Raw genomic sequence first — 12,703 nt, forward strand, 5'->3', positions numbered from 1 at the left:
ATCTCATTATCCTAATGAGATACATTCTGAGAAGAGATCAAACAAATAAGAAAATTAAACTTTTTAGTATCCCAGCTGGTGGTGATGAAAATTTCTATGGAAAAAAAGCAGGAAAAGAGAATGGGGCATGTTGGGGGGAGGGTGATTATAATTTCTTAGGGAGGAAATGCTTCATTGAAAATGCAATATAGGATCAGGACCTGAGGAAGGCAGAGACTGAGCTCTGCTGTTACATGGATTTTATCCTGTTCTGACAGAGGCAATAAAAAGGACAGATGCCCTCATCCATGTGGCAAGTTCAAAGACCAGCCGAAAGATCAACATGGCTGGATCACAAGGAGGAAAATTGGGGAAACATATGGTTGAGAAATTTTGTATGACATGCTAAGAATTTCGGCTTTTACAGTGAGTGAAATGGGGAGCATGAGCAGTTTTGAGTAGATGCATCATGAGCTATAATTTCCATTTCAAAAGGATCTTGTATTAATGATAGATCCTAGGAAAGAAAGATGAGTCAGGAAGATGAGCTACAACAGGTGTTGGTAAACTACAGCCCATAGATCAAATCTGGCCAGTTTCCTGTTTTAGTAAATAAAGTTTTATTGGAACTTCGCTACACTCATTCAGTTACATATGGATAGCTTTCACAGGGTGGCAACGTTAAGTAGTTGCAAGGGGACATTATGGCTTGTAGTACCTAAAACACATATACTATCCAATCCTTTACAGAAAAAAAGTGTACACTCCTGAACTAGAAGGTTATTGCAATAATTCAAATGAGTGATAATGGTGGCTTGTATCAGGGTAGGAGTAATGGAGATGAGAAATGTTCAGACAGTATATATTTTGAAGGTAGAAACAAAACTATGTACTGACAGAGGAGCGGTATAAAAGCTAAATAGTAATCATGAATGACTTATTTTTTTTTTGCAAAGCAGTGGGAAGGGCATAGTATTTATTTATTGATTTTCAAAAGATCAATTGATCAACATAATTGACTTTAGATTGTGAGAAGGGCAGGTTTGGAGTTTTGGAGGTACAGATCTCTAGTTGAGTCTCTGAGACACCTGCCACATCCCAACAGATATATCCAGAAGGCAGCTGCACATCTAAGTTGCAAGTTCATCAGAGAGGTCTGAGTGACATAAATTTGGAAGTTTTCAGCATATGAAATTCATGGCTGAGATCACAGGGAAATGATGGTATAGAAGGGTGAAGTTTTAAGTTTAGAATTTAGGCTTGGGGTTTTCAAGTTTTGGGAGGTCATGCAGGTATTTTAAAACCAACAAAGTGGAATGAGAAGGAACTAATAAAGTGGGGAGAGAAAGAAGAGCAAATGAAATCCTTGATAAACAGTGAAGAGAGTATATATCAGGGAGACCATCACCAGTCTACCAGTACATCTGGTCTTTTAGGTAAGATGAGAATGGAGAATTTATCATTGGCTTTGAACAATGTGGAGATAGTGATAACCTTGTGGGAAGTTTTGGTAGCATATGGGGTGAAATCCTCACTGGACTGGATTCAAGAGAGAATGGGAAGAAAAAATCTGAAGACAGCCTATAAAGAAAACTGTTCAGAAATTTTCCTCTAAAGGAGAGCAGGTAGGGTAGCAGAAGGATGTGATATTAAGAACTTCTTTTTCTCCATTTTTTTTAAGGTGGGAGAAAAAGCAGAATGCTTGTGTGCATGCTTTTGGGATAATTTCATCAAGACAGAAGTAATAATATGCAAGAGAAAGAAAAAAATTCTTGGAGTGATACATTTGAGCAGATGTACATGTGGAAGGGATGTCCCTTAATGAAAGCACAGGCTATTCATCCACAGTAACAGAAGGGAGGGCAGAGTATATGGACACAGATACAGATAAGCCAATGGATGTGATTGTAGCAGCTGGGGACATTTTCTTCTTATTAGCATAGGAAGCAAGGTCAACAAGCTGAAGGATAAAACAGAGAAGAGGTCTTGAAGGTATTATAAAGGAGGGAAGAGTAGAGGGTATACATCCTTTAAGAGGGGGCAAGTGCATAGATGGCAGAAATAGAGATTCTGCATAATACAAAGAGCCAAGACTTGCAACAAAACATAAATTTTAACAATAATGTGAAGTGAAAATATTCTAAATATCCAACAAGAGGTAATAGATAAATAATGTTTTAGAACTTTCAGTAATTGGAGCATTGTGCAATCATTAGAATATATTTAATAACATGGAAAAATCACCCCAATGTTTCTGGAAAACGATTACAACTCTGTATATTCTAGGCTATTAGGATCATGACTGGACAAGTGGCATAGATATTAAGACTCCAAGGTCACCTTACTGGGAAGTGATGGCCTGTATTACACCTCAAGTCTGTCTGATTTGAAACTGATTACCACACAGCTTAAATTTGCATCTCAAGAACCTGTGTCACATAGTTAATTGAAATTTAACCTTTTTTTTAAACCTCCAAATTTTTAAAAATAAAAACTACAACATATATAAGTATCATCCATCTTCTACTTGAATTGTTTCAACTGTAGCACATAACTTTTCATATAAACTAATTTCATTTGCTTCTGTCATTCATTATCTGAGCCATACCTTTGTCAACACATTCATTAGCCAGCTTCTAGCCATTTATAAACTTAAGTGTTCCAAATTCATGCAAATTGCCAATATCTTTAACATGCTAATTCATTTTTGAAAATAGTATATAAGAATGATAGAATTACAGAAGTATCTTTGAACAATACAAGAGGCCTTGGATAACTAAATAGAATGAATGTTACTTGCAGATGGATCATGAAATAAACTCCAAATTTAGGGTGGGTCACTCCTCTGTCATCACTCCTCTGTCATCACAACCATTCTTTAACAAAAATGATTTCAAGTTTTAGGTTTTAGCCTCAAAAGACTTTGGAAGTTTTCTCCACACACATGACTTACCTCTGGTCTCTAATAGCTAGCACTGAGATGGTCTTACCTCATTCCATGACTATAAATAATATTTACCTATATGCTGATGACTCCCAAGTTCACATCTTCTGTCCAGATCTCTTCTCTGAGCTTCAGTCACATATATTCAGCTCTTTTCCTGATGTCTCCCTTAAGATAATTAAAACAATACATTCAAACCAGATCATTTGAGCTTTTTGCCATATATTTGAGAATAAAGACTTTCAGCAATTAGACTGCTGACATTCCAGAAAATGTTGACATCACTCTGAAAGGATGCATGGTTATTTTCAGAGACCCCAGAGGATCTCTGAAGAGGAACTTCAGTAAAATTAGTGTAGAATTCACTCTCTTTTTCGCCTTGAAAAGAAGAGGCTACACATTGACAAATGGTGGGAAACAGAAAGGAACCTACTACTGTTCCCGCTGCTTGTAGTCATGCATTTAACACGATCAAGGGTGTCATATTGCTCCCATTCAGGATGAGATTTGTGCCACTTCCCCATTAACATTGTCATTTAGAACGAGGTCTGTTGTTGAAATTAGAAATTTCTTTGTTGAAAAGTACATTTGCAGGGCTTGGGTTAATCAAGGCATTGCTTGTTCAGTCTCTAAAGTCTAGAAAGATAAATTCATTCTTGGAGGAAATGACATTGAACTTATATCAAGTTCAGGTGTTTTGATTCAGCAAAACACAACAGTTAAAACAAGACTATTAGAAAAATTGGGGATATTATCCATATTCCTGAAAAAGAAAAAGTTTAGCAGCCTGATGAACAAAGTTTAAGAGTTGTCCAGTATGGAAACAACAAGATGCAGGATGATTTTAAGACCCATTTGTGATGTTTTAAAGGTGCAATAAAAGACCTGTACTGTAAACAACAACAGAAAAATAGATCATCTATTTTCCCTCTGTACTTGCAAACTGCTTCCCATTTTTATACTGGGAACATCATTTGTTCAAGCCAAGAATCTTTCTTAATTTCTCTCCTTCTTTCTAAACATTTTTTCAATGAACAAGCTTGCCAGATCTGCCTCCAAAATATATTCAGTCCTTCTTTGTCTCCCTTGCCACATCCTAGTCCAAGCCCCAATCATCTCTTACCTGTATTAGTACAATTAGTTCAACTAATTCTGATTAGTCTGAGCATTTTCCCATTTCTTCCTTCTGACTCCGGAAAGCAAATCTTTTTGAAAGATCATTTAGATCATATGATTTCCCTATTTAAACACTCTAAATGACTTTCTGTTGTGATAGAATAGAGTTGAGAATTTCCTATCCTAATCTATGTGATACTACATGATTTGACTTCTGTCTGGATCTCTATCCATCACGTTCCCCGTAGCTCTTTCTTCTGTGGTGTTCTGTGCCTTTTTTGAAGACGTGGACAGTGTTAGATCCTTTGTCTCCACTTTCACCTGACCTGGACCACCTTTTCATGGATCTTCTTGCTCTTTAGATCACAGATGAAATGTCATATACTGAGCCGTGTTTCCTGACCACCCTATCTGGTATAGATTCCTACTGTGAATTTGTATTTTTTTCTATCAAAACACCTGTTTATTTTTCCTACAGAACTTACCATAACCTTTGGGTATCTTGTTTATCCATGTGTTTTATTGTTTAGTTTGTCACTGAAACCCCAGTGCCTGTCACATATCAGATTCTTAATAAATACTTTTTGGATTAGTGAATATACTATTTTCATTCCTTGTAGATGCTGTCCTTCACTCTTAGTTTATAAATTCATTAGTTTCCATGTGCAGTCCATTGATGTTTAGATTGCAGGTGATAATTGCCTGCTTAACACTTTCTTATTCCCTACTTTTAGCATGAAAAGATTGTTTTAAGTGATGTTTAGAGCCCTTTGGTATATCCAGCTTCCACATCTTTTTTTGCCTTCTTTCTCCCTGACTGATTCCAGTGGGTATATAGGGAAGCCATTTAGCTGTGTACCCCCAGCTGTTTCTCATTTTCACTCAGGTTCTTACCTCTAGGTAGATGCTTTCCCCATTTAACCACCTCTGAACAATTTTAACATTGCACAAATCAAAATGCAAATTTACAAAGCAGAAGGGGTTTCTCCTCCTCCTACCATTTGCACAGCCTGTCTACATAAATTTGTAGAAGGTAGTAAAGATAAGAAAAAATGAGTTTAAATTAGGGGAAAAAGGGTTTAATCCAAAAAGCTCATCTCAAGTGACTGAAATCACAGCATGAGTCAGTGCCTTTATTAAGATGCTGCACAGCCAGCTGAATAGATCATATTTTTTATATTACCAACCATGCCCTTGGCAAATAAACATGACCATAGCCACTCAATTTTAATTTTAGATGTGCCATTTCCAAACTTTCAGTGATCTTTAACACAAATTCCAGAATCCCACAGAAAGACATAATCAGAAATCATATCATGTCATACCTCAAACTTCTGCACTGTAAGTCATTAAAATTAAATTGTCTTTGGAGATTTGGTAAAATTATGCATGAAACATCTACTTGGTTATGCTTTTGTGTCAGAAAAACACTGGTCTTTGCTGGTCAATATGCTGGTCTGTATGATCCTGTATAATACTTTCCCAGGGTTAGAAAACAAGTTCACTTTTACTGTCTCATTTAGCCTTCCTTTGTCCATCAGCAGGCACTTAAGGACCTAATGACCTTGTCTTGTCAGGGTTTTCCAGAGAAATAGAACTAATCATACACATGTACACACACATATGCATACCTACATACACCGTAGCTCCAGGAAAGGGAAGAGCAGTTTGTAAGCTTAGGAAAGTGAAAATGAAAGTAGCTACTCTCATTGCCAGAAGTGAGCTGGCTGGTCAAAGACAGAAAGTGAGTGATAATCCACTCTCAGTGCTCCTCTTCTCTCCTTCTCAGTCTGCAGCATCATAATTCCAGCAATAGAAACACCAGATAATTTTTCCAGGCATCTAGAACAAGGATGTTTGTTTTTCAGTTTCCTAGCTACATTTGGAAAAGTTTTAAAGCTTCTCTTAGAGGGAACGCCTGTGCAGTATGTGACCACCCAAGTGCTCTGTAAGGCAGTAGCATACCAAGTTGAGAAAGGGCAAAGAGGGACTTCAGTTTCCATGGGACTTTCTAGTTTTCCTGTAAGTCTAGAGAAGGAGGCAGTCAATAGCTGGGATGTGGTCTGGTGTGGCACCTCACACCAAAATATAACCAGTTTGGTAAAAGAGCCCCAGAGAAGGGGAAAGAAGAGGAGGTTATGCCTCTGTGGTATCCACAGTGCCATGCAGCTGCAGGCAGGGTGCACAGGTGGTGTCTGAAGCCCATGGACTGTACCACTTGGCAGTGTAGTAGTGTGCCTAGCCAGATGAGGTAAGAACATCTTTAGCCTAACAAATTAGGAAACTGGACGTAGATTTCGCTTGCTATAGACATCAACAGCTGATGCCATCTGGGCATTAGAGCAAGGGGTATTGTCCTGGAGCCTGGGATACTTCATAAGAACCTACACCCAAGGAAATTGAAGGGTACCCCAAGAGTAGTGGATGATATCATCTCTGAAGAGTATTTAGTATGAGAAAAGGGGGGCATAAAGCAGAGCTCTGAAGTTTGAATCAAGGGTATGAAAAGAAGAGAGTATTAGAGAAAAGAGTGTCCAACTCTACTACTGCCACCAACTAATGACCTGTAGTACCCTTTCCTCTTGCACTGAATTCAGTCTAAGTGTTTGATAAACACAGAAAGTTTTTGTGATATTTGCTTATGAAGGAGTCATGGTCATAACTCTTTTTGCTGTTTGTGAATTTCTTGGTGTTGTTTTCTCAGAGCACAAAGGGCTGCTGCTTTGTGCTTTCCATTCCTGGGGGAGAGGAAAAGGGGAAGCTCAAAGGGGGAAGGAGATGAAAACACTTCCAGCCTTAGGCAGCAGGTAGAGGGAGATGAATGACTTTTCTAGTTCTTGGTGTTGGGTCAACTGAAGAGCAATATTCTTTGCCCTTTTCAAGAGTTTGGGGGAAATTATATGTAAGTAAATCAGAAGGAGAATGGGGATCACTTTGTTGGTATCGATTTTGAACAGCTAACAGTAGCTAATATTTTTTGAGTCCTGACTATGTGCCAGACACTTAGGGTGGTAGAACTTAAATATCTCATTGAATCCTCACAATTTTCTGAGATGGGATATGTTTCCTTTACTTCCCCTTTATTCAGAATAAAGACCGACTGATCTAAACTCCTCACTCTTCCATTTTTAAGGTATGTGATTTTGTCAGTTATTTAACCTCTTGTGCTTCAGTGACCTTATCCATGAAGTTTAAGTGATCATGATGATCCATGAGTGATAATGATAAACCCTTCTTCGTTGAGTTGTTCTGAGGAGCAAATGAGTTAACGTTTTTGAAATGGTTAGAAACTCACAATGAGCAAAAGCTAAGTGTCTGTAAAATAAAAGCATGTACTCTTTCCACCCCTCCAGCCCAGAACTATATATCAGTATTTTTACTCCCCTACTGGAACTGGCAATATATTTTCCCAGAGCAGAACAATCGATTCTAATTCTTGTAATACTGTAATTCAAATAAATCACAGATTAAATAGAATTTTGTGAACTAAGAAACTAATCTCCATGCATCATAGAGAACCTGGAATATATTTTCTTACAGAAGCAAAAACTAGTATCAGAGAAATATTTCTTGTGGGGTGGGTTGGAGATTTCTTGTCAAGTAAGCACAGGAAATGGGAAAAGAGAACTACCTTTCAGTGAGTTATCAGTGTGATAGGTTTTCCATTCCTATTCATCTGATCAGTTTAATTGCTTAATATCTGGAAATACTCCTAGGATCCACAGCAGAAGAATATCTGTATGTTCAAGTGAAAGGCCAGGGGCAGTTGCTCTTCGGCCTCATGAATTTTTTTACATGCCAGTCTTCACTGAATGGAAGGGAGGGACAGTGGTTTCTGACTAATTGAAATCATTTGAACTTGTATTAGACTGTTGTTTTGCTTTTGGACTGCTGACATCTATTTTCCATAAAACTGAGAAATTCCGCTGCCTCAGCCATGCTTGCAAGTGTCTTCTACTATTCATGTCTTCCCTACCAGTTGAATTCTTATATATGAAAATGCTTTGAAAAATAAAAAGCAGTATAAAACATTATGTTTATTTTTATTGCAGCAGTGTTATTTTTTATGTTTAAGAGCTCTACTGGGCTAAGAAGCATTGAGTTTACTTACCCTAAAAGTAGGAAGTAGCTTGAGAAATGACCTAACCTTGAGAAATGGGATGGTTTTCCTGCATCTGAAATACCTGTCCTGATTGAGGATAGGGTCCTATGAAGGTCAAGAGAAGAGAGCATAAATTGGTTAAAAAAATAAGTAGATCTTTGAATAAATAAAATATGTTTCTATCTTCTGGAAAATCTCTCAAATGCCCAGAACATGTTCAGTAACTCCTAATAATAATTCTTAAATATCAGACTTGATAGCGTGAAGACGAGTAAACATATATCATTTTTTCAATGACATACTGAATAGAATAATTTCACTAAAAATAAATACTATAATGTATAAACTTTATACTTCATTGCCCCAAAACATGAACACATTAACAACTTTAATGAATTAGTCATATTCATGAATTTTTACCAAATACATGTATATTTTAGGTTTCTGCACATATGTGTTGCCTCTAAACAAGATACAGTAAGTTCTTAACAGTTTAATGTGTATGTGAGTATACTTGTGGTGAATTAGGACAATATCTTGTTATCATTTCTTTATGTTTTTACTCTACCCCAGAGAGCAGAGTGATGTGGGGTATTTATTCCCCAGGGTGTTTCTCTGCTGACTTGTGATCAGTGGACTGTGTTCTTATAGGAAAGGCTATAACTTCCTTCAGAAAGCCCTCAGCATTTAGCTATCTTCCTTAGGGTCCAATAATAGCTTGCTCTCCCTGCCTAGCAGTTTTTCCCTATTACTACTAGCCTTAATGTATTAATACTATCTGTTGATAATTTCTTTAAACTTTGGCACACCCTTGGAAATAATCCCTTTATTAAAATCTCAGATTACCGCATTTGAGTGATCCATCTGTTTCCTGACTGATCTGTTACAGTTTAAGGAATGGATTTCCAAGAGTGCTGAGTTCCGAGGTAATAATCTTCAATGACAACATTATCTCTTGCTTGCTTTGTTGCAATAGCCTCCTTTTGGCTTCCCTGCTTCTACCCTTGTTCCGCTAAAGTCTGTTTTCAACAGAGATACCAGAGTGGTCTTGTTAAAATATAGGAAGGATCAGATCATTTCTCTGCTCAGAGCTCTTGGGGAGCTCAGATTTAAAAGTCCAAGCCCTCTCCAGATTTTCCCTGACAGTCTTTCCCGGTCCTTGGCTCCCTTACCTCCCTGCTTCCATCTCTGTAGTAATCCTCTCACATATTCCACTGCTCTAGACCTTTCACTGTTTCTTGGATCTTAACACTTGCTATTCCCAGTGCTGGTAATGCTCCTCGTGGCTTCTTCAGTCACCTGTTGGACTTTAGCTTCTCAATTTGGGCTTTCTCGAAACCATAGTTAAATGGATTCTCATCCTGTCTTAGGTTTCCTTAAACAGTCAACGTAAGTGTAGGAATTTACTACAGAGTGACTGACTGAATGAATGGGTACAGATTACTCACTGGTGTTCAGTCACATTTTCTTTAGGTTGCATTGTCTTTGGTTGCAATGTAGTACTGATTAAACTAATTAAATCAATCTAAGAAATTGTTGAAATGAACAGTTCTATGCTGAAAATTTCACTCCTGTCTGATATCTCTTTTTAATATACACAAACAGGCAAATTACAAATTTTAATTTACTTTTAAATCAATTGTTGAGTGTAATGCCAGTAAAGTGAATCAGTATACCTAGATTTTTGAACTAGCTCTACTAGTAACTTACATTATAAAACCTCAGGCAAAGTCGTTATAATTTCTCTGTCCTCCAGTTTCCTTAGCTGTAAAATTAGGGGATTAGATGATTCCTAAGTTTCATTCTACCTCCAAAATTCTGAGATGTGGTTTTATAAAATACCTTTTGAATATTTGTTTATACATTTTTAAATGTTTATACATTTAAAACTATAAAAGTTATAGTGTAATAAATACCAAGTATTACTGATAAGTGACTGAAGGAAGGACATAGAACTTATATAACTTGTCTTTTTTCTTCTTTGCCAACAATATATCACTAAGTCTCTTTCTGGAGGAAAAGAATCAGTAAAATAATCAGGTGACTGGTGACTAACCCTTTGATTGGGGCCAAAGTATAATTTTGAGTTGACTAGTTTTCACCAATATATTGAGAATATATTTAAATATATCATGACCGATGAATTATGTCAGAATTTCAGGTTATATTTCAATAGGTATTTTTATCTTTTATATTTCTAAAAGTTTTTTAAGTATTATCTCACAGATTTCCAGATCCAAATAAAGACCTTAAATGGTCTTAAATGAGTAGTTAAAATCAAAGATGAACCTTTTATATTTGATAAATTTTTCACCTTCAGGATTCAAAATTGACTCCTGAAAAATTCATATACAATTTACAGAGGTATCCAGATGGTTCTTTTTATCTGTTTGGGGATCTGAAAATATAAAGACACAAATTTCTAAATTTTTTTCAGTGCCTGTATTGTGCCAAAACAGCAAAAATCAGATGCTATTTATCACCTTTGAATTTTCACCACCAGAAATGTCATTAATTCTAATGATAAAATCCTGTTATATCTTGCATGGAGTTGACCTTTTGAGCTCCCAGGAAAAATGTACCATATAACCAACCATAAGGTGGTATTATTGTTACTTGGAAATGAAATAGAATTTCTTATCCTTTCATAATAGTACAATGGACAAAAATACTTGTATTTTCTATAATTTCTTTCTCTGTGCAAAGTTTAAGTGCAATATTCACTTTGAAAATAAATATTTCTGATGTATTTATATGTACATTTTCTTTAAAATTACTGGAAAGTAAAAACAAATAAGTATGCACAATTATTTACATGTTTTTAGTAGGTAGGAGGAAATCATGCTTTTCTTACACTTACTTTTTTATCTACCTCAATTATTCTCAATAAAATCTGAACTAAAATCATTAGTTACAAATATGCTCAACCCCATAAATGTCTTTTATTGTCTTTAAAAATAATTTTCCTATCCTGCATCAATTCATCTTGATTATGAAACGAAGTCTCAACTGAGTAAAAGATTTAGTGTCTGCTTGTCAGACATTTGGACAGTGGAAAATTCTTTTGTTTGGAAAACAAAGAACTCACAATTTGTACCCTCTTATAACTTGATGATACTTGTTTCCATCATACCATTTTACTTATTGTACAATACATAGGAGAATGCTTTCTACTGGCTTCAAACATAGTGTTACAACAGGCATCATTCAAAGAAAAATACTCTCTACATGCATCACAATTTCTTCTTTGCTGCTGCCGTTTCATATACACTTAGATGATACATCCATCCTCATTAGGATCTACTCTTCCTTTTGGACAGACTATTCCCAACAATCTGTGAAGCCAGGTCTTGGATTTAAAATATCCTCCAAACATTCATTTGCACTGCTTTTCCTTCTATGGTTCCCAGTTAACACCAACGTTCTTGTTTGCTTGTAATAATATCTCCTACATTTGCTAGAGCCAGTATAATGTGACACACTTTATGGGTAGGAGGCAGCAAGCAATACAAAAGGCCCCATGAAGAGAGGGCATTGCCAAATACTGGATTTAAAAGAAGTAGAATCCCAAAAAGGATTTTTAAAAGCATTTTAAATTATTTCTAGATGCTTAGAGCATAACTATTGTGTACTTCTAGTCACCTACCATTTAGTACTTATAAAGCACATTTCTGTTTTTCATGAAACTTAAATATTCTGATATTATTTCTATAATTTCACAAGACTTTCCTCAGAGAAAGTATATTGCAAATTATAATTTTATCTGATATGGAAAAAGGGACAATGACACATTTATTTGAGAGATTGCATGATATGGTGGGGTACAAACCATGAACTAGGAGACAGAGATATGGATTGCCTTTTGGTGTCTGTCACTTGCTACCTTTGTGACTAAGTGAATTCTGTGGTTTCTATGTTCTTTATTTTTCATTCTTGGCAGTAAATGAAATGGCTGTGTTGCTCCACCTTTTATGCTATTTGAGAGTTTATTGGTTATTTGTGTTAAAGCACTTTCAAAAGATAAAATGTTTTAAAATATTATCCTTAAACATCATTTAACTATGTATTCCTGTATTTACACCACCACAGAGTCAACTTTCTTCACCCCCACCCCATACATTGCACCTCCTTTTATATATAAATATATAAACAGTTGAAAACTCCTTCTCTGGGACCACAATTCCAGCTCTCTCCTCTTATCTATTAATTTTATTTTTTTGTCAGAGTTTCTCTGACAGTAATCACATGCCACTTAAAAAAAATCTTTAAAGAGAGGTGGAGCCAAGATGGCGGCGTGAGTAGAGTAGCAGAAATCTCCTCCCAAAACCACATATATCTATGAAACTATAACAAAGATAACTCTTCCTAGACTAAAGACCAGAAGACACAGGACAACATCCAGACCACATCCCCACCTGTGAGAACCCAGTGCCTCGTAAAGGGGGTAATACACAAGCCCCTGACCGGTGGGACCCAAGCGCCACTCCACCCAGCTCCCGGCGGGAGAAGAATAGGCAGAGCAGGAGGGAGACAGAACCCAGGACTGCCGAACACCCAGCCCA

At 36.5% G+C, this 12,703-nt stretch overlaps 1 pseudogene; it reads left to right on the forward strand.

Annotated features, from left to right (window-relative positions):
• Window positions 1–3,784, forward strand: part of LOC118917092 (60S ribosomal protein L9-like) — an 85,981-nt pseudogene extending 82,197 nt beyond the window's left edge.
• Window positions 3,785–12,703: the final 8,919 nt, after the last annotated feature.

Source organism: Manis pentadactyla, chromosome 7 (assembly GCF_030020395.1).
Source record: "Manis pentadactyla isolate mManPen7 chromosome 7, mManPen7.hap1, whole genome shotgun sequence".
Lineage (NCBI taxonomy): Eukaryota > Metazoa > Chordata > Mammalia > Pholidota > Manidae > Manis > Manis pentadactyla.